Source organism: Notolabrus celidotus, chromosome 2, assembly GCF_009762535.1.
Source record: "Notolabrus celidotus isolate fNotCel1 chromosome 2, fNotCel1.pri, whole genome shotgun sequence".
In the NCBI taxonomy this organism is placed as follows: Eukaryota; Metazoa; Chordata; class Actinopteri; order Labriformes; family Labridae; genus Notolabrus; species Notolabrus celidotus.
The window spans coordinates 805,190-833,183 of record NC_048273.1 but is presented as its reverse complement, the minus strand read 5'-3'; the positions used below and the strand labels follow the sequence as shown (position 1 = coordinate 833,183).

At 47.2% G+C, this 27,994-nt stretch overlaps 1 pseudogene; it reads left to right on the top strand.

The window, feature by feature from the left end:
• Positions 1–2,660: 2,660 nt before the first annotated feature.
• The window catches only part of LOC117828304, a 25,703-nt pseudogene continuing 369 nt past the window's right edge, over positions 2,661–27,994 (top strand).

Below are 27,994 nucleotides of genomic sequence, written 5' to 3'. Positions count from 1 at the left end.
TCAGTATCTGGCTGGTTTCTGTGTCGTCGCTCCAATTAGACAAGCTCATCTTTGGCCTCTGATCGACTGTTTGAGGGCGAGCGACCCGTATTTACATCTCTGGGAGAGGATGTTAAACTCTGAGCTTGAAAGAGTAGAAAGAGAGGACTGGTGTTTACTACAGTTACCATGGATACTAAGGTCGAGGAAGGTCGTGCAGCGCTGCAAGACAAGACTCCAACGTGAATCCCTTAAAGGTTTCTATGAGGCATGTAATCAATTCATCCATGAGCGTTAAGAAATCACTCCAAACGCACATTTTGTTTCCATTTTTCTCTCCCGTGGATCAAACATCACAAACATCACGTGGTCTCATGTTACACCCAGCTCTCAGGGAGGTGTTCCTTTAAAGGTGAACTAGAGGAAACAAACATTTCACCACATGGTCAACAGGAAGAGGTGAAATCATACACTATGTAAACATGCTGAATATTTTCTGAGACCTGAAGTGTATTAATGTTGTCAAAGCAGGATAATGAAGTGATTTCCTGCAGAGCGTTGGTTATGAATTCTAATTCATGAAGATGTTTCTGAAAGAGCTCCTCATGCTGTGAAGTGTTCATCACATCAGAGAGTTAAAGGAAGGTAAACGATCTTCCTCTCCATCCTTTAGTTCTTACTCTGATGTCCTCTCTGACACAGACTGATACTTTCCTCTGTTCCCTCTCTCCTCTCATACTTCCTGAATCTGTAGTCAGGTGCGGCCCTGATTCACCTGAGAGAGCGTACCTTTGACATTGTTCCTCCTGCAGGTCTTATTCTTCAAACTGCTGAACTCTGCAGAATCTTCTGTTTCTGACCACAGAGCTGTTTCTCTCCAGGTCTCTCTCCTCCGCCTCCTGCTGTGACTACACTTCTGTTTCTGCCTCCATGATGGCTTTTCAGATTCTTCCTCTCATGAGAAAGAGCTTCTGATCAAACTGAGGATTTAAGATGTATTTCTCAGAGCTGGAGTCTGATGCTCTTTCAAATTAAGACACATTAAAGCAACTTAAAATGGAAGAGAAGAATCAGAGAGAGTCAAACAGGAATGGACAGATCGCATGAGTGACTTGAGAAAGCGAGCGCTCTGCTGTCCTCTGATCATGAAGCTGTGAAGAAGGCCAGGTCCTCCTACTGCTCCTGATCACTTCCAGGACCTGTGAGGGGTCCAGGGTCCTCTCTAAAACCAGCTCTGATGATCCACCACCGGGCCTGCACAGATTTAGATCTCAGAGCAGTTTTCATCTCTTTTTAAACAACATGGTGAACACTCGTGGACTCCAGGACAGTCAGTCTATAGTGTTATATTTGTGCCACAATTTTTAACACATGACATGTTTTTTTGTGCTCAAAGTTATGCCATATCATAAAAAACAAGTGTTATATAATAAGTGTAATCTCTTTAGATCAGCTGAGAATCACATGTTCCCACTACATGTCTTTGGTTGTTTGTTGTGTTTGTGTTGTTCTGGACCTGACTCTTTAATTCCCTGAGTTCTTTATAAGCTGGATCTTTATTTAATGTTGGTGTAAATTTGGTAAACAAGATTCCTCTTCTGTGGGCCGTGTTGAAGTCAGCTGTCAGACGTCTCATCAACAAGAAGTCTCTAAACCGCAGCGTTTCAGTTCCTCAGTTACAGAATGACAACTCCAAACACAGAGTCGACTCAGCGGGAGATTTACGGTCCGTGTGGTCATTCTGATTAATGAACGTGTGGGAACTTTAAATATCTAACGTTGTTGTTGACTTCATCAGTTCATGTGTGAGAGAGGCAGAGAGGCAGAGAGGAAGAGAGGCAGAGCTGCAGAGAGGCAGAGAGGCAGAGAGGCAGAGCTGCAGAGAGGCAGAGAGGCAGAGCTGCAGAGAGGCAGAGAGGCAGAGCTGCAGAGAGGCAGAGAGGCAGAGAGGCAGAGCTGCAGAGAGGCAGAGAGGCAGAGAGGAAGAGCTGCAGAGAGGCAGAGAGGTAGAGAGGCAGAGAGGCAGAGAGGCAGAGAGACAGAGAGGCAGGGAGGCAGAGCTGCAGAGAGGCAGAGAGGCAGAGAGGCAGAGAGACAGAGAGGCAGAGAGGCAGAGAGGCAGGGAGGCAGAGCTGCAGAGAGGCAGAGAGGCAGAGAGGCAGAGCTGCAGAGAGGTAGAGAGGCAGAGAGGCAGAGAGGCAGAGAGGCAGAGAGGTAGAGAGGTAGAGAGGCAGAGAGGCAGAGAGGTAGAGAGGCAGAGAGGCAGAGAGGCAGAGAGGCAGAGAGACAGAGAGACAGAGAGGTAGAGAGGCAGAGAGGCAGAGAGGCAGAGAGGCAGAGAGGCAGAGATTCAGACCAACATTACTGTGAGAAAAGTCGACAAAAACAAACTTTCAGGTGAAAACAGAGGAAGCAGGAGGAGGTGAGAGTCCAGGGTTGAACTGGATGTAATTAACCTGTTCTCATCCAGACAAACAGAGCCGGATGGAGGACCGGGGAGCTGTGCAGACTCGCTCCTCCAGCTGCTGGATTCTGGGCTAATTAGGACCCTGTTGTGGTGCAGTGTGAAAGGGGTTCCCATGTGGGCTCCTCGCTCGCTGGCTGTGAGCACATCCAGACTGCTCATTTGTGGTGAGGTATGACAGCGTGAGACCCGAGGAGTCGGCGCGAGGACGCGTGAGATGAGAGAGGAAGAAGGAGTCTGGATGAGAGAGAAATTAGACGGTGGGAAAATCAAAGAGGGAGAGGAGGAAGAGGAGAGTGACGGGAGGCAGGCAGACGGAGAGAGGTTTGGATTCAGGGGTCTGGGAAGGTTAATCTGCTCCTCCTCACAGTTGTGTCTGTCAAGTGTTGGAGCTTCAACAAATAAAACGGCTCCTTTGAGAGCCGCCGCAAGAAAACAATAACACTGCAGAAGCTCCTGCAAAATAAACCTCCACACTGCAGAACCAGGTCTGCTCCTCACCCTGAAACCTCCTGAATATAAACCCTGTACTTATCTTCATCAATAATTACAGCCGGGGATTTAAAGGAGTGTGTAATTTCACAACATGTGCCACACCTCTCTGTGTCAGCTGGTGCCATCGAGTGTGTGAGGGAACTCTTCATCAACTGCAACAAACATTCAGATCTTTACTGAGCGTGCACACTTCAGATAAGATAACATAAGATCCTCCTTTATTCGTCCCCCAAGGAGGAAATTCATGGAGTTACAGCAGGATCTCATCATCATCGTTCAAATCCAGCTCTCAGATAAATAATGTGTCTCTCCTCCATGTTTCAGTCTGTCTCAGTCTGTTTCAGTCTGTTTTAGTCTGTCTCAGTCTGTCTCAGTCTGTCTCAGTCTGTCTCAGTCTGTTTCAGTCTGTCTCAGTCTGTCTCAGTCTGTCTCAGTCTGTTTCAGTCTGTTTCAGTCTGTTTCAGTCTGTTTCAGTCTGTCTCAGTCTGTTTCAGTCTGTTTCAGTCTGTCTCAGTCTGTCTCAGTCTGTCTCAGTCTGTTTCAGTCTGTCTCAGTCTGTTTCAGTCTGTTTCAGTCTGTTTCAGTCTGTCTCAGTCTGTCTCAGTCTGTCTCAGTCTGTCTCAGTCTGTTTCAGTCTGTCTCAGTCTGTCTCAGTCTGTTTCAGTCTGTCTCAGTCTGTCTCAGTCTGTTTCAGTCTGTTTCAGTCTGTCTCAGTCTGTCTCAGTCTGTCTCAGTCTGTTCTCAGTCTGTTTCAGTCTGTCTCAGTCTGTTTCAGTCTGTCTCAGTCTGTCTCAGTCTGTTTCAGTCTGTTTCAGTCTGTCTCAGTCTGTCTCAGTCTGTTTCAATCTGTCTCAGTCTGTCTCAGTCTGTCTCAGTCTGTTTCAGTCTGTCTCAGTCTGTCTCAGTCTGTCTCAGTCTGTCTCAGTCTGTTTCAGTCTGTCTCAGTCTGTTTCAGTCTGTTTCAGTCTGTCTCAGTCTGTTTCAGTCTGTCTCAGTCTGTCTCAGTCTGTCTCAGTCTGTCTCAGTCTGTTTCATTCTGTCTCAGTCTGTTTCAGTCTGTTTCAGTCTGTCTCAGTCTGTCTCAATCTGTCTCAGTCTGTTTCAGTCTGTTTCAGTCTGTTTCAGTCTGTGTCAGTCTGTCTCAGTCTGTCTCAGTCTGTTTTAGTCTGTTTCAGTCTGTTTCAGTCTGTCTCAGTCTGTCTCAGTCTGTTTCAGTCTGTTTCAGTCTGTCTCAGTCTGTTTCAGTCTGTCTCAGTCTGTCTCAGTCTGTTTCAGTCTGTTTCAGTCTGTCTCAGTCTGTTTCAGTCTGTTTCAGTCTGTTTCAGTCTGTCTCAGTCTGTTTCAGTCTGTCTCAGTCTGTCTCAGTCTGTCTCAGTCTGTCTCAGTCTGTTTCAGTCTGTTTCAGTCTGTCTCAGTCTGTCTCAGTCTGTTTCAGTCTGTCTCAGTCTGTCTCAGTCTGTCTCAGTCTGTCTCAGTCTGTCTCAGTCTGTCTCAGTCTGTTTCAGTCTGTTTCAGTCTGTTTCAGTCTGTCTCAGTCTGTTTCAGTCTGTCTCAGTCTGTTCAGTCTGTCTCAGTCTGTCTCAGTCTGTCTCAGTCTGTCTCAGTCTGTCTCAGTCTGTTTTAGTCTGTCTCAGTCTGTCTCAGTCTGTCTCAGTCTGTACACTCGTTTCATGAACTGTTTGTATCAAAGGGACAGAAAGCCTCTGAGCTGAAAGCTGAAGCATGAAGTTGATGCTCAGTCTGATGAAATGTGCAGCAGCGTCTCCTTCTTGTCGTCTGTCTCAGAATAAAACAGGAAACTGTTCTGAACTGTTCACAATCTGAGCTTTTAAAAGCAGCGAGGACTCTTTTAACGGTGCATCCATCCCGGTCTGTAGGGGATCTATTATCCGGGCCTCTCCATGCTTCCCACTCTCTGCTGGGTAACAATGTGCAGCAGCTCCAGGTTCATATCCTCTCCTGTGCTTTGATCTCTTTTACAACCTTAAAGCAATCTCACGCACAGCACATTCAAATCTTGGTAATGTCAGCCGCCGCGCCGCGCCATCCGCCGTGAATCATGCAGGACTCTGGTCCATGCATAGACCAACACAGAGGAAGATGAAGAGCCCTTCAGACTCACTCTTCCACCCAGGCAGAGGGTGATGTGTGGGAGCTGGATGTGAGCTGGATGTGAGCTGGATGTGAGCTGGATGTGAGCTGGATGTGAGCAGGATGTGAGCTGGATGTGAGCTGGATGTGAGCTGGATGTGAGCTGGATGTGAGCTGGATGTGAGCTGGATGTGAGCTGGATGTAAGCTGGATGTGAGCTGGATGTGAGCTGGATGTGAGCTGGATGTGAGCAGGATGTGAGCTGGATGTGAGCTGGATGTGAGCTGGATGTGAGCATGGATGTGAGCTGGATGTGAGCAGGATGTGAGCTGGATGTGAGCTGGATGTGAGCTGGATGTGAGCTGGATGTGAGCTGGATGTGAGCTGGATGTGAGCAGGATGTGAGCAGGATGTGAGCTGGATGTGAGCAGGATGTGAGCTGGATGTGAGCAGGATGTGAGCTGGATGTGAGCTGGATGTGAGCTGGATGTGAGCTGGATGTGAGCTGGATGTGAGCTGGATGTGAGCTGGATGTGAGCTGGATGTGAGCAGGATGTGAGCTGGATGTGAGCTGGACGTGAGCTGGACGTGAGCTGGAGGTGAGCTGGACGTGAGCTGGACGTGAGCAGGATGTGAGCAGGATGTGAGCTGGATGTGAGCAGGATGTGAGCTGGATGTGAGCTGGATGTGAGCTGGATGTGAGCTGGATGTGAGCTGGATGTGAGCAGGATGTGAGCTGGATGTGAGCTGGATGTGAGCAGGATGTGAGCTGGATGTGAGCTGGATGTGAGCAGGATGTGAGCAGGATGTGAGCAGGAGGGCCCAGCTTTATTACACTGCTCTGTTTTATGTGTATTTCTGTTACAGAGAGCACTCTGCAGAGTCACGTGGATCAGAACAAACATACAGAGCGCTATGATAAAGGGACTCTCTGAAAGCTTCTACATGTTTGAGTTTGTGATGTTTTAAAGGAAGCACCTTCTCCTGCAGCCGGGGAGCTGAGGTGGGCACAGAGAGGAGCGAGCTCAGGCTCACAGGGCTGAAGGTGGATCTGTTTACAGAGTTAGTCCACGGGTTCCCCCGACCTGCTGCGTCACGCTGATATCTCTCTTTGTGGAGCGTTAACTAGAGCTGGGAGAAATATTCAAAAGATGATATCACCATAAAATATTTCATATCAGGCGATAACAATAATCATTCTTTCATTTAAATGTAAAGTCAGATTTTTGCTCCTGAGTGAAAGTTGGAGACAGTTTGTTAGTTTGTATCTGGATTCAGTTAGGGTCCTCTGGTTGTGTTTCTCTGCAGCCTCTCCTCTGGTTGTGTTTCTCTGCAGCCTCTCCTCTGGTTGTGTTTCTCTGCAGCCTCTCCTCTGGTTGTGTTTCTCTGCAGCCTCTCCTCTGGTTGTGTTCCTCTGCAGCCTCTCCTCTGGTTGTGTTTCTCTGCAGCCTCTCCTCTGGTTGTGTTTCTCTGCAGCCTCTCCTCTGGTTGTGTTTCTCTGCAGCCTCTCCTCTGGTTGTGTTTCTCTGCAGCCTCTCCTCTGGTTGTGTTCCTCTGCAGCCTCTCCTCTGGTTGTGTTCCTCTGCAGCCTCTCCTCTGGTTGTGTTTCTCTGCAGCCTCCCCTTGTTGTGTTCCTCTGCAGCCTCTCCTCTGGTTGTGTTCCTCTGCAGCCTCTCCCCTTGTTGTGTTCCTCTGCAGCCTCTCCTCTGGTTGTGTTCCTCTGCAGCCTCTCCTCTGGTTGTGTTCCTCTGCAGCCTCTCCTCTGGTTGTGTTCCTCTGCAGCCTCTCCTCTGGTTGTGTTCCTCTGCAGCCTCTCCTCTGGTTGTGTTTCTCTGCAGCCTCTCCTCTGATTGTGTTCCTCTGCAGCCTCTCCTCTGATTGTGTTCCTCTGCAGCCTATCCTCTGGTTGTGTTCCTCTGCAGCCTCTCCTCTGGTTGTGTTTCTCTGCAGCCTCTCCTCTGGTTGTGTTCCTCTGCAGCCTCTCCTCTGGTTCTGTTCCTCTGCAGCCTCTCCTCTGGTTGTGTTTCTCTGCAGCCTCTCCTCTGGTTGTGTTCCTCTGCAGCCTCTCCTCTGGTTGTGTTCCTCTGCAGCCTCTCCTCTGGTTGTGTTCCTCTGCAGCCTCTCCTCTGGTTGTGTTTCACTGCAGCCTCTCCCCTGGTTGTGTTTCTCTGCAGCCTCTCCTCTGGTTGTGTTTCTCTGCAGCCTCTCCTCTGGTTGTGTTCCTCTGCAGCCTCTCCTCTGATTGTGTTTCTCTGCAGCCTCTCCTCTGGTTGTGTTCCTCTGCAGCCTCTCCTCTGGTTGTGTTTCTCTGCAGCCTCTCCTCTGGTTGTGTTCCTCTGCAGCCTCTCCTCTGATTGTGTTTCTCTGCAGCCTCTCCTCTGGTTGTGTTCCTCTGCAGCCTCTCCTCTGGTTGTGTTTCTCTGCAGCCTCTCCTCTGGTTGTGTTCCTCTGCAGCCTCTCCTCTGGTTGTGTTCCTCTGCAGCCTCTCCTCTGGATGTGTTTCTCTGCAGCCTCTCCTCTGATGCACACTTTGTGTTCCTCTTGTTATATGCATGCCGATAGTGTTCCTCTCCTGTCAGCTGTGTTTTCATACAGCTTAACCTTTCCTATAAATACATAGTGTTTGTTCAGAGAGCAGCTCTCCTCTGCAGCTTTTATAAAACCTGTACAGTGAGGATAAAAGAAGAAAGAGGTTTAACTCTCTCTCTCCGTGACTTCATCACATCTGATCCTCGCTGGAGCTCATCTCCTCGCCGTACCATCAACCCTCCGACCGCAGACCCTCTGATTGTGTCGCCAAAGAGAAGCAATTTTAGGATTTCAGAGCACTTGATGGAGCGTTTGTTGAAGCAGATGTTAAGTGTGTGTCCGCTCTCTCCTCCTGAAGGAAAACTCCTCTTATGAAAAGATTTGACAATCCCAGCGTGTAGGTCACGCCGCCGCAGAGCGCCGCAGAGCTGTGATAAAGCGTATTAGCATTTTGATAAGGTGCTGTAGCCCTGAGCGCTCTCCACCTTCTCTCAGGTCGAGTTCACACCGTGGAGAATTCAGTCGAGGCTTTCTATCAAATCAAATATACAGAAAGGTTTTCAGGATGGAGACGGTGACCTCTCTGCTCACTGGAACATCCTCTCTGTGTTTCTACCTTTTCAAAATAAAAGCCTGATGCTGTAATTGAGTTGTATGATTACCGCAGCCACAAAGTAAAGTGCATACAGTAATGCGCCTCAATCACAAAGGGCTCTTTGTTTCAGCGGCTGGGGGGTCTGTGCGCCCCTGCACCCCCACTCCTTCCCCCCATATATCCCCTGATGTCTATTAAGAGCCCTGATTCCCAGTTCAAATTGGCCCCTTGTTATTAATCCCAATCACCCGGAACACATCGACCACAGCGCAGCACCAGAAACACATGTGCCCGGCGCCCCCACCCTGCAGCCCTGCACCCCCACACTGCAGCCCTGCAGCCCGGCACCCCCACCCTGCAGCCCTGCACCCCGGCACCCCCACCCTGCAGCTCGGCGCACTGATTCTAATTAATTAATTACATCCCAGGTGATTTCACTTTGAGATGGAGGGAAGAAAAGTAAAAAAAAAAAGAGGAGCTGCCTCCCACAGGCTCCACCAAATTGGCAGCAGAATCTCTCCAGCAAATGAAAAGCAGAAAAAAGGTCCCAGTTCATTACTGCAGCGAGAGCCGGCTTCTCCAAGCTGCTTCCTAACTACTGCTGCGCCGTCCAAGACCAAAATACTCGCCCATTTCTTCTCCTCCTCCTGTGAGCCTGCCACCCACTAAACCCGCTGCCAGAAACACACACTCCAGTTAGCCCGCAACAAATTGATCTCATATTTAAGTATTCAGGATTCTATTCTTGAGGAGAATTGGTGGAGAAAGGAGGTTTGGAGAATCATATTTCTTCTCAGGCTTTACAGAATAAGCAGGGAGCTACTTAGCATAGCACGATGCTGCCTTAAATAAAACAGGAGCTCATATTAGAAACATCTCGTTTCTTTAAAAGTCAAAGGCTTTGCACGTCCCCTCCTCCTCCTCGCCGAAGATCCTCGCTCTCTGAACAGAAAGAACTTTCTCCTCCGACGTTATCCGAACAATCTGCTGACGCAGGAATGTTTGACTCGGCACTTTTGTTGTGCGGCATGTTTAAATAATGATTTCTATCAATAATCTCAGACAGCATCTTCATCTGCACACTTCCATTTGCTGGGTGTGACGTTGCAGAAGTTTTCAAAGTGCTGCAGAATTAATTTGAGTTTCAATCAGAGCTGAGATATGGACTGAGAGAAGGACTGTGGATGCCGGCGTTGTGGTGACGCAGATTGAATCCATCAGAACGTTTGAAGAGAGTTATGTAAAAGTGACAAACGTAACACGACTGCATGAGGAAGAGGTTCAAACTGAAGGTATCCACATCAGGTTCACAAAACACTTACAGTTTCATACAAATGAAACCAAACACTCTAAATAATAAATAACTGACTGAAAGGACTGTGACTGATGAAGGGGATCCTTTCAGGTGAAAATGAAGTCCTTGTTGTGTTTAATGCAGCTGGATATTCGTGTCCTTCATGGAGTCTAATATCCTGGTCTGCACTTTAAAGAGCGTCTCAGTGTGCATTACTTCAGGGGGGGGGGTAACCTCAGCTGGATGTGTAAAATAGAAAGTATACGTTATGTATTTTTACAGCTCAGAGACCCATGTTATGGATATCCTCTTCACTTCCTTGCTCTCTCTTCCAGTAAATCACCTGCTCAGAGCTTCACGTCTTTAATTCAACTTTCATTTTTCATTTAGCACATGTGTCTGCAAGGAGACGAACATGTGGTGGCTGAGCTTTCTCATTTTCAACATGAATCAAAATAACTACGTCTGTCTGCTCTCGAACGACTCCAGAACGGTTAACTATCCAAACGTGAGACCTGATACACCTCTAACTCTAAAGGTGCATTTGGACAAAGAGTCCCGGGGTCTTCTAGTCCCCAGAACTACTTCCCCCTGAACTAAAAGGTTCCTGGTCCCCCATTGTTGTCTGTGTTTGGACCGTGGGCTGAAGTCCCGGGTAGATTGTGTAAATCAGGCCAGTGACGTATGGAGGAAAAAAAGTAAATGCACTACACCACCAGACCAGTAGAGGGCAGTAACACAAAGAGGAATGCCATTCATCACAGATGACACCATGGAAGCAGACGGACAGGCAGGTATCATTCTGAGCAACACAACAGTTAGCCTGTTAGCATGAAGAGAATCAGCTGGTCTGTTTTAGATGGTGCTATATTTCATCACAGATGGATTCACTGAATCAACACGTGAGAGGAGATAAGCGCGAGTAGCAAAGACGTTTCAACACGCCTTTAAAATCTTTTTGAAAAAAAGTTGAAAAAAATAAAAGTGGAAAAAAAATTTTGACAAAAAAAAAATATAATCATTTTGATTTTTTTTTTTTTAAAAAACATTTTTAATTTTTTTTTCAAAAAAAACATTTTTAATTTTTTTTGAAAAAAAAAAAACATTTTGAATATTTTTTTTGACAAAACAAATTTGACAAAAAATTGAAAAAAAAAGAATTGACAAAAAAGTTGACCCGGAGCCTGTCAAAAAAATAAATTTTCCTCAAATTTGAAATTGTGCTCTAAAAGCAGAAAAACATGAAAAGATGTGAAAATTTTGGGCCTGCAGTTAAAAACATGTAAAAAGCAAAGAATGAATCAACACAACAGTTAGCCTGTTAGCATGAAGAGACTCAGCTGGTCTGTTTTAGATGGTGCTATATTTCATCACAGATGGATTCACTGAATCAACACGTGAGAGGAGATAAGCGCGAGTAGCAAAGACGTTTCAACACGGCTTTAAAATCCTTTGACACTACACCACCAGACCAGTAGAGGGCAGTAAAACAAAGACGAATGCCATTCATCACAGAAAATGGACAAAAAAAATTTGACAGTAAGAAAATTTACACAAAAAAAAAAAACACAAAAAAATTTTTAATAAAAAAATTTTTACTAACAAAAATCTGATTTTTTTTTTTTTTTTTTTTTTTTTTTTTTTAAATTTTTTTTTAAAAAAATTGACAAAAAAAAATTGACAAAAAAAAATTGACAAAAAAGTTGATCCAGAGCCTGTCGAAAAAATTTAATTTTCTTCAAATTTGAAATTTTGCTCCAAAAGCAGAAAAACCTGCGCCTGCTGTTATAAACATGTAAAAAGCAAAGAATGAATCAACACGTGAGAGGAGATAAGCGCGAGTAGCAAAGACGTTTCAACACGGCTTTAAAATCCTTTTGAACTCAAAAAGCCGTGATCGCAGAGATCTGACGGTTGTTTTTGGTTTAAACGGCGACCCTGTTAACTGGAGACTCTCAGCCGGATGCATCCCTCATAAACGTCTTTAGACCATCATTAAATATCTGATGAGGATATTTGAAATCTTAATAAAAACTAAACTAGTTTGCATTCCCAGGAACTCCCTCTGTGTTTCAACAGCTGTGTAAACTCCACAAACACTGACACGTTCAGCTGAAGGTCTCCAGTTTACAGGGTCACTTTTAAAAGCGGAACACCGGGAGGAGAGACGCATTCACGGTGGGCTGAGAGAAGACTACTGTTACAAGCTGCTAAATCAAGAGAATCACAGCTTCTTCTTTTGAAAAGTACACACACATACAAACAAGATAGAACAAATAAAAACTAATGAAAGAAAGAGAAATCAAGAGAATCACAGATGTGTGTGATGTTATTGTGGACGGAGGGAGGAATAAAAACACTGAGGTTAATCTACCAATCAGACACCTTCAGCATTGCAGGCCCCGCCCCCTGAAAGTCCCGGGACCTTTGAAAAGGACTACCCCCCTAACAGGGGCTTTCTAGGGGGGAGATTATCTACCCCTGAACTAAATTTAGACCCTGGGTAGTTCAGGGGCCCTAACTGTTCCTCCACAGAGTCCCCTCTGAGTCTAAGTTTCAGGTCTGAGTTTCAGGTCTGAGTTTCAGGTCTGAGTTTTCAGGTCTGAGTTTCAGGTCTGAGTTTCAGGTCTGAGTTTCAGGTCTGAGTTTCAGGTCTGAGTTTCAGGTCTGAGTTTCAGGTCTGAGTTTCAGGTCTGAGTTTCAGGTCTGAGTTTTCAGGTCTGAGTTTCAGGTCTGAGTTTCAGGTCTGAGTTTCAGGTCTGAGTTTCAGGTCTGAGTTTCAGGTCTGAGGACAGCCTGTAGACGCAGGTCGTATGAGTCCTCCGTGTCTCTGCGCCCACGTTTCTCACCTCTTTATGAATCTGTAAAACGCTTCAGATGATCTGATAATCTCTTGGCAGGTGAATCTGCCCAGTCCTCTTCAGGCACCTCCTCACCTACATTAGCACCCATGTGGACTCTGGCAGGCTGTGACGGACCGCAGAGTGCCAGGTTAGGACTGACCGGACTCTGACCAGGTTTTTCCTCCAACACCAGATCCATAAATGAAAGACGGATTAGCAGACCGGCCGTTTGAAGCCACATGAGGGACACTGTGACCCCCTCCCTGTCTCTGTATGCTGGGTGCTGATGAGGCCATTAAAGGTCCTCAGAGTCCTGTATGCGGTCTCTGGCACACGAGTCCCAGCTTAGTCCATCCAGGCATGTTTAATGTTACACAGACTCCATGCTGCTCGCCGACAGGAGCTGCCAGCTCTCCGTCTTGGCAAAGACTCTCCATTTGAAGCGATGTCAGGAGTGATGAAACACCATATGGAACCAGGACTCGGTCCTCTCCTGTTATTCACTGCCTCATATTGATCTACAGCGGAGAGGGCAGCTCTCTGCTCGACCCCGGACTACAGGAAGCTCAGAGGTGGAGGGTAACTGCTGAACGGCCTCTCAGGAGCTCATAGGGACTCTGTAATGTGCTGAAGGCCACCTCAGTGGGTGTTTGTCATCGTGGCAGCTTTAACCCGCTCCGTATGTTTGAAGACGGGCGGCTGCTCGGTCAGCCGTCCTGCTGTAACTCACGCTGCCTTCATGTGAGGGCGAGTGTGAGAGAGAGAAACAGAGCCGGGTGGAGTTAAGAGATGTTACAAGAATAAATCATCACTTTACTTCAGGCTCCTTTATTTTAAATTATAGACCTACAGACCAGATACTGAGAAGATGTGATGCTGTGAAATGTTGATAAAGACAGATTTTGATGGTGTAGAAATCAATTGAAGTCTATTTTAAAATAAAAATACTGCAAAGACAACACAAGTGCATGAAACAGACATGACTCTGTAGTGGAACTCACTGCATGGGCTCAAAAATACCTCCAGAAACCATTGTCTGTGTACCCAGCCTGTTACATCCACAATGAAGGTTGAAACTGAACCATGCAAAGAGGAAACCAGATATAAACCTGATCCAGAACCACAAGACTTCTCTGGTTCCATTCAAGATGGACTGAAGGGAAAACTGTCCTGTGGTCTGATGAAATCCTGGACGCTGTGTCCTCCGCTCTAAAGAGGAGAGGGACCACCCGGCTTGTTATCAGCTCACAGGTCAAAGCCAGTGTCCCTGATGGTATGGGGATCATCAGAGTCCATGGCATGGGTAGCTTCCACATCTGTGAAGGCTCCATTAATGCTGAACTATATCTACAGGTTTAGGAGGAACACATGCTGCCATCCAGACCATGAGGTCTTCAGGAAGACCTTACAGATTTCAGCAAAACCACATTCTGCACGGACTACAACAGAGTGGCTCTGTAGGAGAAGAGTCCAGCATTACATTCTTTTTTATGCAAATCAGCATCATGCTCTATCAATATTTACAAGCACTTTAACAACAGGGTCTTATTGTTTGAAGAATAATGTTTACTTGATCATTTAATAATAATCTAGTATTTTATCAAAGAAAGAATACATTGTAGAGTATAATATATTAATGTTAAATCTAGGTATTTATGGTAAAAATAACAAACATAAGTAGACTGCATTAGTTTCTCAACAGAGGGCACCCTCTCCTAAAGGGCCCCCTCTCCTAAAGCGCCCCCTCTCCCAGAGCGCCCTCAGCTACAGATCTGATCCCACAACAGGTGGAATCTGAGAGGTTGTTCGGGGCAGAAACACTTCATGACAGATGAGCTGCTGTAAAACCGTGTCCTGACTCAAACAGGCCACAAATAAACCAGCAGCTACTGTAAGTGTAGACCGACACTCAGGCTGCGTTGGAGATGTCAAACCTGAATCCTGAGAGACACATGAGACGAGCACAAAGAGGCGCTGAGCTCGTTCTGGATCGTACTGAACTCACTCGCAGCAGAAAACAGAAGGTAACATGTTGTTAGAGTGAAACACGCCGTGTGGAGTTACAGCAGAGCATGTCATGCCTGGGTTTTTATGGATCTGTTCCAAGCTGGGAGCAGACCTGCGATGTTTCTGTAGGATCCCTGTCGTGAGGAATGATCTCTGATAGAGGAATGTGGAGCGGTATGCAGCTGGATGAGGCCCGGATCCTGGACACATATTTATTTGCTCATTCATCACTCCTCCTGGACCTCTGACCTACTACTGTGTGCTTTAGCTTTGCTTCACTCCCAGGTTCTCTCTCCTCCCCCCTCTCCTCTCAGGAAAATAAGGCCCTCTCTGTGCCAGCGTTCACATGCAGCACAGGTTTCACTGTTCAGAGAGACTCACTGCAGATGAAGGATTCTGGGTTTCTACCAGACTCTCACACTAAAGTTCTCTCAGCTTCAAAGTTTGAGAAAGTAAGCGGGCTTCAGGTTGAACGGCTCACTGCGTGCACGGAGAGGAGATGTTTTCTGGGTGGTGGGCTCTCGGCTTCAGGGAGCGTCTGATGGGACTCGGTGCTGGAGAGAGGAAACAGATGTTGTTATTACCCAATGGGAATGCATATGAAAAGTAAGGTATGTAAAAGCTTAGTGAAGGATAAATGTTAGAGTTTAATGATGAGATTTGATTCCCTGGTGAGGAAGAGGAGAAGAGTATTCAGAGAGAGAGGCTGTTTGCAGAGTTCTGCAGGAGAACATGATCTAAATACTGTGAGCTCAGACAGGAGGCCTGCAGAGGATCTCTGATGGAGGTTATAGTCGGCTACTTCCTGTTTGATATGGATGAATCTCAGCTGAAAAACTACAACATGTTTTACATTTTAGTTGTGGAAACTTTAATCTTTCTCTTTTGGATTAAAACAAATCTTGATCATAATTTATTTTCAGTTAATCAGAATGCAATAAATCAATCATGAATCAATCAATAAAACATCTTTCACACACTGTAACTGGCTCAGTTGTTTTTATTTGTTTTATTTAACCAGGAAAACCTCATTGAGATTAAAAATCTCCTTTACAAGAGTGTCCTGGCTGAGATCAGCAGCAACACGCTCCGACAAAGTTACAGACAAACAACACAGAAATCTAAGAGATGACAACATATCATGAATTTCAGAACAGGCATCATCAGTCAAAGCTTCTACAAGCTGATGCATGTTCCTCAAACGCCTTCAGTCTCCTTTTAAAAACCTTTAAAGAGACCAGTTCCTCAGACCCAGGCTCTCCAGCAGCAGGTTCCAGGCTGCAGGAGCAGAGAATCTAAAACTCTTTTTAAACCAAGTTGAGCTTGAAATTAAAGGACAGTTTGAAAAATGGATGCCAAATCAATCAGAGACTGATGCAAAGTTTTAAAAGTTAAGGATCCACCATGCATTGTGTAACTCAAGAGCACCTGGCATACTTTTAGATATCATGATTACTCTGAATATCTTCAAAAATGTCTCTGCTTTTCTTTGACATTTGTATGAACAAAGTGTGAACACCTTTGTACAAATATTTTCAGGAACACAAGTTCTTATTTATTCGTTGGCCACTCAAACAGGTCTGAAAGCGGTGTGTGAGCGGTGTGTGAGCGGTGTGTGAGAGCAGCGGTGTGTGAGCGGTGTGTGAGCGGTGTGTGAGCGGCGGTGTGTGAGCGGCGGTGTGTGAGCGGCGGTGTGTGAACGGCGGTGTGTGAGCAGTGTGTGAGCGCGGTGTGTGAGCGCGGTGTGTGAGCGCGGTGTGTGAGCGCGGTGTGTGAGCGCGGTGTGTGAGCGCGGTGTGTGAGCGGTGTGTGAGAGCAGCGGTGGGTGAGCGGTGTGTGAGCGGTGTGTGAGAGCAGCGGTGTGTGAGCGGTGTGTGAGAGCAGCGGTGTGTGAGCGGTGTGTGAGAGCAGCGGTGTGTGAGCAGTGTGTGAGCGGTGTGTGAGCGGTGTGTGAGCGGCGGTGTGTGAGCAGCGGTGTGTGAGCGGCGGTGTGTGAGCGGCGGTGTGTGAGTGGTGTGTGAGAGCGGCGGTGTGTGAGCGGCGGTGTGTGAGCGGCGGTGTGTGAGCGGCAGTGTGTGAGCGGTGTGTGAGAGCAGCGGTGTGTGAGCGGTCGAATCGCAGACAACAATGGGGGCACAGGAACCTTTTAGTTCAGGGGGAAGTAGTTCTGGGGGCTAAAAGACCCCGGGACTCTTGGTCCAAATGCATCCATGTCTCCGACATCAGTTCACCTAGAGACGCAGATAAAACTCAAACAAAAACAGATAAGGGGAGCTTCGGCAACAATCTTCTCTTCTCCGCCAGCTCTCCAATCAGCTGCTGGTCTCTTGGCCTCTCTGTCTTGTTCTGACTCTCTAATTAGCTCCTCACTTCCTAAATTCCATCGGTGTTGACCAGGTAAGCCCTCCCCCCCTGACAGCCATGGTGATCAGCCAATAGGGAGCCAGTGTGCCGTGACAGAGCGGTGTGAATAAAGTAGGTTATGTGCTGCAGTCAGTTGCTGCACGGCCGAGCCATGAAACATCAAGCGCTCCAAACATCTGCTGAGGGAGAGGCAGAGAGATTTGTGAGTCAATCTGCTCTTAAGGGCTGAAATGGAAAAATCTGCCTTTGAAAATTTCAAGCGTCAAACATCTCAGCATAAAATGAAGCTTCAGATCCTTCTGTGCTGCTCACTTTACACAACCTTATTTCATGTTGAATAAAAGTTGGATAAACAGCATCAAACAGTGTGAATGTTAAAACTGATCTGTCCTCAGACGCCTGGACCAGAGGAAAGTTTCCTAGAGTTACAAAAACATCGTTCCTCTTATGTGAGACAATGAAGTCACATTAAACACCTTTAGACCAGCCTTTATCAAACACCTTTAGGATCAGTACTGGTATTAGTGGGCTGCACGGTGCTGCAGTGGGTAGTGCTGTTGCCTCACAGCTAGAAGACCACCACAGAGTCAAAGAAGGACTTCAGAAGAACCCCCTCCACACCAAAAGACCTGAGTCTCCTGAGCAGAAAGAGTCTGCTTTGTCCCTTCTTGTAAAGCACATTTGAGTTGTCAGACCAGTCCAGTTTATTGTTCAGGTGAACACCCAGGTACTTGTAAGATTTCACAATCTCAATGTCTGTTCCCTGGGTGTTCACTGGTGGGGGAGGAGGGGACTTGGGGACTTCTGAAATCCACTCACCATTCCTGGTTTGAATCCCTGGCAGGTCAGGTTTCCTTTCTGTGTGGAGTCTGCATGTTCTCCCCGTGGATGCCTGGGTTCTCTCCGGGTCCTCCAGCTTCCTCCCACAGTCCAGAAACATCCTCACCAGGTTGGTTGGTCACTTTAAATTGCCTGTAGGTGTGACTGGTTGTCTGTCTCTCTGTGTTTGCCCTGTGATTGGTTGGCGACCTGTCCAGGGTGAACCCTACCTTCCACCTGAATCCAGCTAGGATAGGCTCCACCCCCCTGTGACCCCTAACGGGATAAGCGGTCCAGATAATGGATGGATGGAACATTAGTATTTGTCACATTTATAATGCCTCATGTTACACAAACAGAGTCGTGCTGTCGTCACATGAACTACAGGAAGCTGGAAGTTTCCCCACATGTTCAGGTTGAGCTTAATGTGAGAACGCCATCAGCTGATTCTTTACACCCTGAACTCATCCAGACTTCTTCCTGTGAGCTCCGGTGAGCAGCCAGGTGAGACGTGAGGATCCTGCAGGTCAAAATCAGGAGAATTCACTCCTTCATATTTAATTAACTCCTTAATTCATGCTGTGAGAATGTCCTCTTGCACAGACGTTAAAATCTGTCATCAGAGCGTCAGACTCTGCCCTGTCGGCCATCTTGGTTCTGTTGTAAACATCAAACGGCGTCAGCGTCCTTTTCCCATCACGCCTCCAGATGCCCCGCCCCCTTCTGTCCCTCTGGTACAGCTCCCCGCTCTGAGGGACATGTCTTCAAATGTCCAGCAGCACATATATGATGAAGGTTATTGACAGCCCATTAAAAGAAGCCTCCAGACGTGCCGCTCGGTCTAACCGGCCTCTGGTGTCTGCGTATCGTCAGAGGACAGGGACCGCTCTCTCAGGGAGACGCTTCCTCTCAGACATGAATTAAGAGCAGCAGCCTGACACCAGCTCCTGAGGTTAAGTCTATGCTGTCAGCCTGCGTGGGCATTCAAGAGACAAATGATGCTAAAGAAGCCACACGGTGTCTCTCAGTCTGAGTGTGTGACGGGTCTGCAGGGACCGGCAGAGAGCAGGGAGCCTTCATGTTTAAAGACATGTGATCACACAGACTCAGTGTTATTCTTAGAAATGAAAGAAAAGACAATCAGCAGCTTTAAAACACGTTCTTACTTCTGATCTTAAATGTGATCCTGATGAGGAATAAAAAGGAAGATAGAATATTTAAATCCTGTAAAACGAGGAGCGGCGGACTCGTTACTTCACCTTCATCTCGCCCTTCTTGCATCATCCAACTAAACCGACTCCAATTTACTTCCTTCTTTTGATCACTCTTAAGTTTCCTCATGAGGAACAAGTGCCAGTTTGGAAACTTGTGCATGAGCGGCTGTGAGTGCTGGACACAGAGAGAGAGAGGGGGGAAGTTTTACTTTGAAAGGATGATGAGAAGTGGCGCTCAGGCCTCAAAGGACGTCCAGACTCGGCCAGAACGTGTGAAACTACAAAATCTGTTTGTGCTTTTCAAGAGATGATTTAAAAGATGATTTATCCAGCGTCAGAACGTGTTCTCTACTTCACACACTCATGAGTAAATATCCCTCTTTGTTGTTTTCCTGTTTGCTGGTTTCTGCCAAGAGAAGCCCGCCCTCCCTCATCCTCCTCTCTCCTCACACGTCAGATTCAGATTATCGCTCAGAGTCCAGACGCTGGTTTCTGTAAACCATGTTCAGGAAGTTTTCATCAGACCTTTTAAACTCCAGCTCACATCATTACAGTTCAACATTAAAGAAACATTTCATGCTGAGTTACAGGAGATTTAATAATGCATAAGACATCAATAACTTCCCATTTGATGTAACGGTGCAGTCATACTAACCTGCACACATATCATGATATGACTCCATGCAGAGTCCTGCTGCTTCAGGAGAGTTTGACAGGAACATTAAGAACAGGAGGTCAGGAGGTAAACGGAGCTCTGCTGTAAGAAATCAAATCACCTCGGCTCACACGACCATTCCTCAGAGTGATTTTGTTTGACCTTCTGAATCTGCAGCCAGAGACGATTGTTCAACTCTGAACTCCGTCTTGATTAGCCTTCACCTCGCTGAACAAACCCAAAGATCCCTCCAATCAGACTCGTATTTATCTCTCCCCGCGTCATTGGCTGAAAGGGATTAAGGACTGGAAATGTGTGTGATTAATTAAACTGCCTGGAAAACACAGAGACTACAAAGAGAGCCGGTCTCCCAAGGACCTCCACTGCAGAACGGTTTTGGAGCAATTACGGCGCGCCCCCCTGAAACGGGCCAAATGTAATGATTCTAAAACGCTGCTGAGGCCCGGCTGAGGCTTTGTGTGTTCTAATATAAATCTGAATTAAACAGATCCTTCTCATGTTCATTAGAGCATGAAGTTATGATGGTTTCCTGAGCTGCAGCATGGATCCTGTCTGTGATGTGTTTCATTTAAAGAGAATCAAGGAGGAAACAGACCAGGATTTTATAAAAGGTTATCTATAAGTTTTATTTTTATGGAAGTAAATCAGTCTCATCAGATTTTGAATTTTTTAAGCCTTTCAATTTATAGCACTGAATTGTTTTTGCAGTGAAATTATGTATCTGAATTTTAAAACAAAGAGGAATGCCATTCATCACAGATGACACCATAGAAGCAGACGGACAGGCAGGTATCATTCTGAGCAACACAACAGTTAGCCTGTTAGCATGAAGAGACTCAGCTGGTCTGTTTTAGATGTCATCACAGATGGATTCACTTCACAAAAAAAATTTGAACAAAAAAAATTTGACAAAAAAATGTTGACAAAAAAAAAAATTGACAACAAAAATTTTGACAAAAAAAAATTAACAAAAAATGTTTTAACAAAAACATTTTGACAAAAAAAAGTTGACAAAAAAAAGTTGACAAAAAAAAGTTGACCCGGATCCTGTCGAAAAAAAATATTTTCCTCAAATTTAAAATTTTGCTCCAAAAGCAGAAAACTTGAAAAAAAGGGAAAATTTTGCGCCTGAGTTAACATCATGGACAAAGCAACGAATGAATCAACACACAACAAAAGGGTGGCCTGCCCTCTCCGGGTCGGAGGGGAGTCTTTGCCCCAGGTGGAGGAGTTCAAGTATCTCGGGGTCTTGTTCACGAGTGAGGGGAAAAGGGAGCGGGAGATTGACAGACGGATCGGGGCGGCGTCTGCAGTGATGCGGGCGCTGTACCGGTCTGTCGTGGTGAAGAGAGAGCTGAGCCAGAAGGCAAAGCTCTCAATTTACCGGTCAATCTACGTTCCGACCCTCACCTATGGTCACGAGCTGTGGGTAGTGACCGAAAGAACGAGATCGCGAATACAAGCGGCCGAAATGAGCTTTCTCCGCAGGGTGTCTGGGCTCAGACTTAGAGATAGGGTCAGGAGCTCAGACATCCGGGAGAGGCTCAAAGTAGAGCCGCTGCTCCTCCGGATCGAGAGGAGCCAGATGAGGTGGTTCGGGCATCTGGTCAGGATGCCTCCCGGGCGTCTCCCTGGGGAGGTGTTTCGGGCATGTCCGACTGGGAGGAGGCCACGGGGAAGGCCCAGGACACGCTGGCGAGACTATGTCTCTCAGCTGGCCTGGGAGCGCCTCGGTATCCTCCCAGAAGAGCTGGTGGAAGTGGCCGGGGAGAGGAGTGTCTGGGCTTCCCTGCTGAGGCTGCTGCCCCCGAGACCTGGACCCGGATAAGCGGAAGAAGATGGATGGATGGATGGATGAATCAACACAACAGTTAGCCTGTTAGCATGAAGAGACTCAGCTGGTCTGTTTTAGATGGTGCTATATTTCATCACAGATGGATTCACTGAATCAACACGTGAGAGGAGATAAGCGCGAGTAGCAAAAATGTTCCATTTTTTTTTTTCAAATTATTTTGGCAAAAAAAACAAAACAAAAAAAATTGTTTGACAAAATGAATTGACAAAAAAAATTGACACATTTTTTTTTTTGAAAAAAAAAAAATTTGACAAAAAAAATTGAATTTTTTATTGAAAATTTTAAAAATTGAAAAAAAAAAATGTACATTTTGTTTTGAAAAAAATTAAATTTGACAAAACAAATTTAACAAAAAAAAGTTGAAAAAAAAGTTGACATGGAGCCTGTCGAAAAAAGTTTTCCTCAATTTGAAATTGTGCTCAAAAACCAGAAAAACATGAAAAAAAGTGAAAATGTTGCGCCCGCGGTTAAAAACATGGAAAGAAACACGTGAGAGGAGATAAGCGCGAGTAGCAAAGACGTTTCAACACGGCTTTAAAATCCTTTTCAACTCAAAAAGCCGTGATCGCAGAGATCGGACGGTGTTTTGGTTTAAACGGCGACCCTGTTAACTGGAGATTCTCAGCCGGATGCATCCCTCATAAACGTCTTTAGACCATCATTAAATATCTGATGAGGATATTTTGAAATCTTAATAAAAACTAAACTAGTTTGCATTCCCAGGAACTCCCTCTGTGTTTCAACAGCTGTGTAAACTCCACAAACACTGACACGTTCAGCTGAAGGATACATTAAGTCTTCAAAGTGTTTTTCACTTTTAGTTTTCAATGTTTACAAATTCAGTCAAAAATTCAATGTATGGGGCGCTGGTGGCCTGGCAGTCTAAGCGCCCCACATACAGAGGCTACAGTCCTCGTCACATTTCCTTTCTCTCCCCAGCTGTCCTATCCACTAACGGCAAAAAGCCCAAAATATAACTTAAAAAAATATATTAAAAAAATTCAATGTATAAAAATGTAAGTGCTCATTTTCCACGTCCAAAATTCAAAGTCAAAATTCCGTGTTAAAAAATGTAAACAGCTGATTTACAGAGGAGGAATGTAATCCATCATCTCAACCACCAGCCAATGAAGTCACTCTCCAGAGGTCATGTGATGTGATACTCAGACAGGAGTTATGCTTCATTAATTTGAAGACTTAAACTCAATGACAAAATAATTCAGATACATAATTACAATGCAAAATAAATCCAAATCTGATGACACTGATTTACTGCCATGTATTTTCTCTGTTGGCAGTCTGCTGATCTGAACTCTCTCACTGCAGGATCCTCTTCTTGTTGTTTTAGTGTCCTGTGATTATCTCCATTATAAAGCCTCTTGTTGTAATCATTGCTGAGACATGCTCTGCAGTAGAACACTGTGTTTATGTGGATTACCAAAGCCTGCAGTGCTAAAGGAATCCCATCTGTTTATGGTTTCTGCTGACGGAGAGATTTATTATTGTGCTCTACATTTTCTTCTTTTTGTCATTTTTTAAAATCTGAATATTTCAACACATTTGGTGAAACATGAAGCATGTTTCCTTCATTGAGGAAAGGACTCTGAGTTTCTCTCCCAGAGGATTGTTAAAGACTGAGTTCATGTGAGCCTCCAGATTAACTCACATTGATGGTTATTTAAAAGCGGCCTGGTGGAGATGGCCTCCCAGCTCAAAGTAGGTTGGAGGAACAGGTGCCTGCTGGTAATGTGGAGCTGGTCCCTGTGTCCCAGGGTCCCTGGGAATGGTTCTTTAAAAGGAAAGGGCCACTGGCAGGGTACAGGATGTGCTCAATCGCCGAGTCTGACCCGGTAAAAATGGGAGCTACTACGCTGTCACTCGAGGGTCTCTCCCCAGGGAAGGAGAGTAATTATAAGAGCGAGGGCCCCGGGGCCCCGGCACTCCAAGATCCACCCACTAATCACAAATCACACAAGCCTTTCACACGAGGTGGCTCCCCTTAGAAACTGAACCAAAAACCTTTTAATGGGTAAAGGTCAGGCTCAAAGGTAACTCTGGAGTCAGGCTGCAGCGGTGTGTTTAATGTGACTGTCTCTGTGTGTGTGTGTGTGTGTGTGTGTGTGTGTGTGTGTGTGTGTGAGAGAGAGAGTTGATAATACTTGAAGAACCCCTCATTGAGTCCAGTTTGTGAACTATATAAAATAAGATAATGTATGGTGAGCAGGAAGTTCTACTAACTTCAGATAGAAACTTTATTAAAGATGATTTTATTGATCTAAATGATTTATGTTCACAGTTTTTCTGTGGATTGATTTGACATGACGTGTGATCAGTTTGTCTCTGGTGTTGCTCATGTTAGTGAAAGTTAATAACCGCTGTCAAGGCGTTTAGACCAATCAGAATCCAGCATCTTACTCAACGGTAGGATCAGTAAGAGAGCCGGGTGATACATTCAGATAAATCAACACAGAGTTTAGTTTGTACACATTCAGGATTCAGATTCATTAACAGTGACTACATGAAAATAAACTCAACATTTAAAAAATTTAATCTTTAATTTTCAGTGTTTACTAGAGCCAGTGTCATTGACACAGCATACAGATATTATCATACACCGCTCATCTTCATTCACCTCCACCCCAAAAATGGTTCAAACTTAATTTGCTGTCATGACTTTATTAGAGAGACGTTTCAATTAACCAGGAGGACCCCTTCAGGATGAGGACTTAATCTGATCCCACAGGAGGAGTGTTGATATCTGACGTCTCCACCTCAGATTAATACAACGTTCTTAAATCAAACGTCCTCATGAATCAAACGTCCTCATGAATCAAACGTCCTCATGAATCAAACGTCCTCATGAATCAAACGTCCTCATAAATCAAACGTCCTCATGAATCAAACGTCCTCATGAATCAAACGTCCTCATGAATCAAACGTCCTCATGAATCAAACGTCCTCATGAATCAAACGTCCTCATGAATCAAACGTCCTCATGAATCAAACGTCCTCATGAATCAAACGTCCTCATAAATCAATCGTCCTCATGAATCAAACGTCCTCATGAATCAAACGTCCTCATGAATCAAACGTCCTCATGAATCAAACGTCCTCATGAATCAAACGTCCTCATGAATCAAACGTCCTCATGAATCAAACGTCCTCATGAATCAAACGTCCTCATGAATCAAACGTCCTCATGAATCAAACGTCCTCATGAATCAAACGTCCTCATGAATCAAACGTCCTCATGAATCAGACGTCCTCATGAATCAAACGTCCTCATGAATCAGACGTCCTCATGAATCAAACGTCCTCATGAATCGATCTCAGAGCGTTCAGTTGGACGGTGACCTCACACGCTTGGACTCAGTTTCCTGGCCGTGGATCTTTCTAACAGTCACTAACCCGACTCTCATTATCTGTTATTTTGCCTCTCATGCCACAGCGCTGATCTCCCCTCTTTCCTCTCTTTGTCATCCCTTCATCTATCCATCACCGTCCTCCTCAAGTCTTCCTCTACCCCCCTTCCCCTCAAACCAGAAGGACTTTCAAGGTCTGCTCAGATAACGTCACTGCGGCCGTGCATCTGGTTCCAATCCTGTGCAATTAACCGGGGCAACTTGGGAATGTTCCTTTCTTTCTTATCCTCCTCCATTTTTCTCTCTCTCTCTCTCTCTTCCCTTCTCTCCTTTTCTGTCCGTCTTGCTTGATTTCGGTCCCCCCCCTCCTGAAACGTCCATTCTTTAGGTGTCACTCAAATCAAAACAGCGCAGCTCTCATCAGGTCGGTTTGGTTCCTTGGGTGGGCCGCTCTGTAAACACTGATCCTCTCTCGCTCCTCTTCAGGAGGACAGAAGTCAGACTGTGATGCTCCTGAGAGATAGAGCAGCAGGCAGGAGAGAGGCCTCAGAGTGGAGGGAGAGAGGGAGGGAGAGAGGTCTCAGAGTGGAGGGAGAGAGGCCTCAGAGCGGAGGGAGAGAGAGAGGGAGAGAGGCCTCAGAGTGGAGGGAGAGAGGCCTCAGAGTGGAGGGACAGAGGGAGAGAGGCCTCAGAGCGGAGGGAGAGAGGGAGAGAGGGAGAGAGGCCTCAGAGTGGAGGGAGAGAGGCCTCAGAGTGGAGGGAGAGAGGGAGAGAGGGAGAGAGGGAGAGAGGGAGAGAAGGAGAGAGGCCTCAGAGCGGAGGGAGAGAGGGAGAGAGGGAGAGAGGCCTCAGAGTGGAGGGAGAGAGAGAGGGAGAGAGGTCTCAGAGTGGAGGGAGAGAGGCCTCAGAGCGGAGGGAGAGAGAGAGGGAGAGAGGTCTCAGAGTGGAGGGAGAGAGGCCTCAGAGCGGAGGGAGAGAGAGAGGGAGAGAGGCCTCAGAGTGGAGGGAGAGAGGCCTCAGAGTGGAGGGACAGAGGGAGAGAGGCCTCAGAGCGGAGGGAGAGAGGGAGAGAGGGAGAGAGGCCTCAGAGTGGAGGGAGAGAGGCCTCAGAGTGGAGGGAGAGAGGGAGAGAGGGAGAGAGGGAGAGAAGGAGAGAGGCCTCAGAGCGGAGGGAGAGAGGGAGAGAGGGAGAGAGGCCTCAGAGTGGAGGGAGAGAGGCCTCAGAGTGGAGGGAGAGAGGGAGAGAGGCCTCAGAGTGGAGGGAGAGAGGCCTCAGAGTGGAGGGAGAGAGGGAGAGAGGGAGAGAGGGAGAGAGGGAGAGAAGGAGAGAGGCCTCAGAGCGGAGGGAGAGAGGCCTCAGAGTGGAGGGAGAGAGGGAGAGAGGGAGAGAGGGAGAGAGGGAGAGAGGCCTCAGAGTGGAGGGAGAGAGGGAGAGAGGGAGAGAGGGAGAGAAGGAGAGAGGCCTCAGAGCGGAGGGAGAGAGGGAGAGAGGGAGAGAGGCCTCAGAGTGGAGGGAGAGAGGCCTCAGAGTGGAGGGAGAGAGGGAGAGAGGGAGAGAGGCCTCAGAGTGGAGGGAGAGAGGCCTCAGAGTGGAGGGAGAGAGGGAGAGAGGGAGAGAGGGAGAGAGGGAGAGAAGGAGAGAGGCCTCAGAGCGGAGGGAGAGAGGCCTCAGAGTGGAGGGAGAGAGGGAGAGAGGGAGAGAGGGAGAGAGGCCTCAGAGTGGAGGGAGAGAGGCCTCAGAGCGGAGGGAGAGAGAGAGAGAGGCCTCAGAGCGGAGGGAGAGAGGGAGAGAGGGAGAGAGGCCTCAGAGTGGAGGGAGAGAGGCCTCAGAGCAGAGGGAGAGAGGGAGAGAGGGAGAGAGGGAGAGAGGGAGAGAGGGAGAGAGGCCTCAGAGTGGAGGGAGAGAGGCCTCAGAGCAGAGGGAGAGAGGGAGAGAGGGAGAGAGGCCTCAGAGCAGAGGGAGAGAGGCCTCAGAGCAGAGGGAGAGAGGGAGAGAGGCCTCAGAGCAGAGGGAGAGAAAAACTGCTGCAGTCAGAAAGCAACAACTGCAGATACTCTTGAAAGATTTGTACGTTGGGTTATGCAGTCTGCTCTGAAAGTCTGTAAAAGTCGTCTCCTGTTTTTCTTGGTGCACGTACAATAATCTGAAAAGTGTTTTTCTTCCTTTCTGAACGAGCGCTCTCCTCCTCCTCCTCCTCCTCCTCCTCCTCCTCCTCCTCTCGCTCCAGTAGGCCATAAATCCCAGAGTGTGCCGAGCGCTTCAAACTCTGATGCCAATAGCTGGAGGTGAGAGCCGGGAAAGGGCGGAAGTCTCTTCTGTTCCAGGGTTTTGACTAAGCCAGGGTACAAGCCTGAGCAAAGACCTGAGCTGCTTTCCCAAAAAGGTCAGCAGGTACAGCCGAGGCGAAGCCGCCGGACGCCGGAGGCTTAGAGCAACAACACGCGGAGTACGGCAGGTGACAGTTGTATAAGCCGGCCGTGTTTACAGAGCGCGCTCTGAAGCCAAAGTTAGCACTTAGCTCGCTCTTTGTCTGGTAAACACTTTACAGCTGACCTGGAAAATCACTGAACAACCATCACTTCATAAAGTTTCACATTTCTGAGTCATGGACTGCAAAGAAAACCTGAGGAATGACTGAGCCCTGATGCAGACCGCCCTGCTGCAGACCGTCCTGCTGCAGACCGTCCTGCTGCAGACCGTCCTGCTGCAGACCGTTCTGCTGCAGACCGTCCTGCTGCAGACCGTCCTGCTGCAGACCGTCCTGATGCAGACCATCCTCATGCAGACCGTCCTGATGCAGACCATCCTCATGCAGACCGTTCTGCTGCAGACCGTCCTGATGCAGACCGTCCTGATGCAGACCATCCTCATGCAGACCGTTCTGCTGCAGACCGTCCTGATGCAGACCGTTCTGCTGCAGACCGTCCTGTTGCAGACCATCCTCATGCAGACCGTCCTGATGCAGAACCTCCTCATGCAGACCGTCCTGCTGCAGACCGTCCTGCTGCAGACCATCCTCATGCAGACCGTCCTGATGCAGACCATCCTCATGCAGACCGTTCTGCTGCAGACCGTCCTGATGCAGACCGTCCTGCTGCAGACCGTCCTCATGCAGACCGTTCTGCTGCAGACCGTCCTGATGCAGACCATCCTCATGCAGACCGTTCTGCTGCAGACCGTCCTGATGCAGACCGTCCTGCTGCAGACTGTCCTGATGCAGACCGTCCTGCTGCAGACCATCCTGATGCAGACCGTCCTGATGCAGACCGTCCTGATGCAGACCGTCCTGCTGCAGACCGTCCTGATGCAGACCGTCCTGCTGCAGACCGTCCTGATGCAGACCATCCTCATGCAGACCGTACTGCTGCAGACCGTCCTGCTGCAGACCGTTCTGCTGCAGACCGTT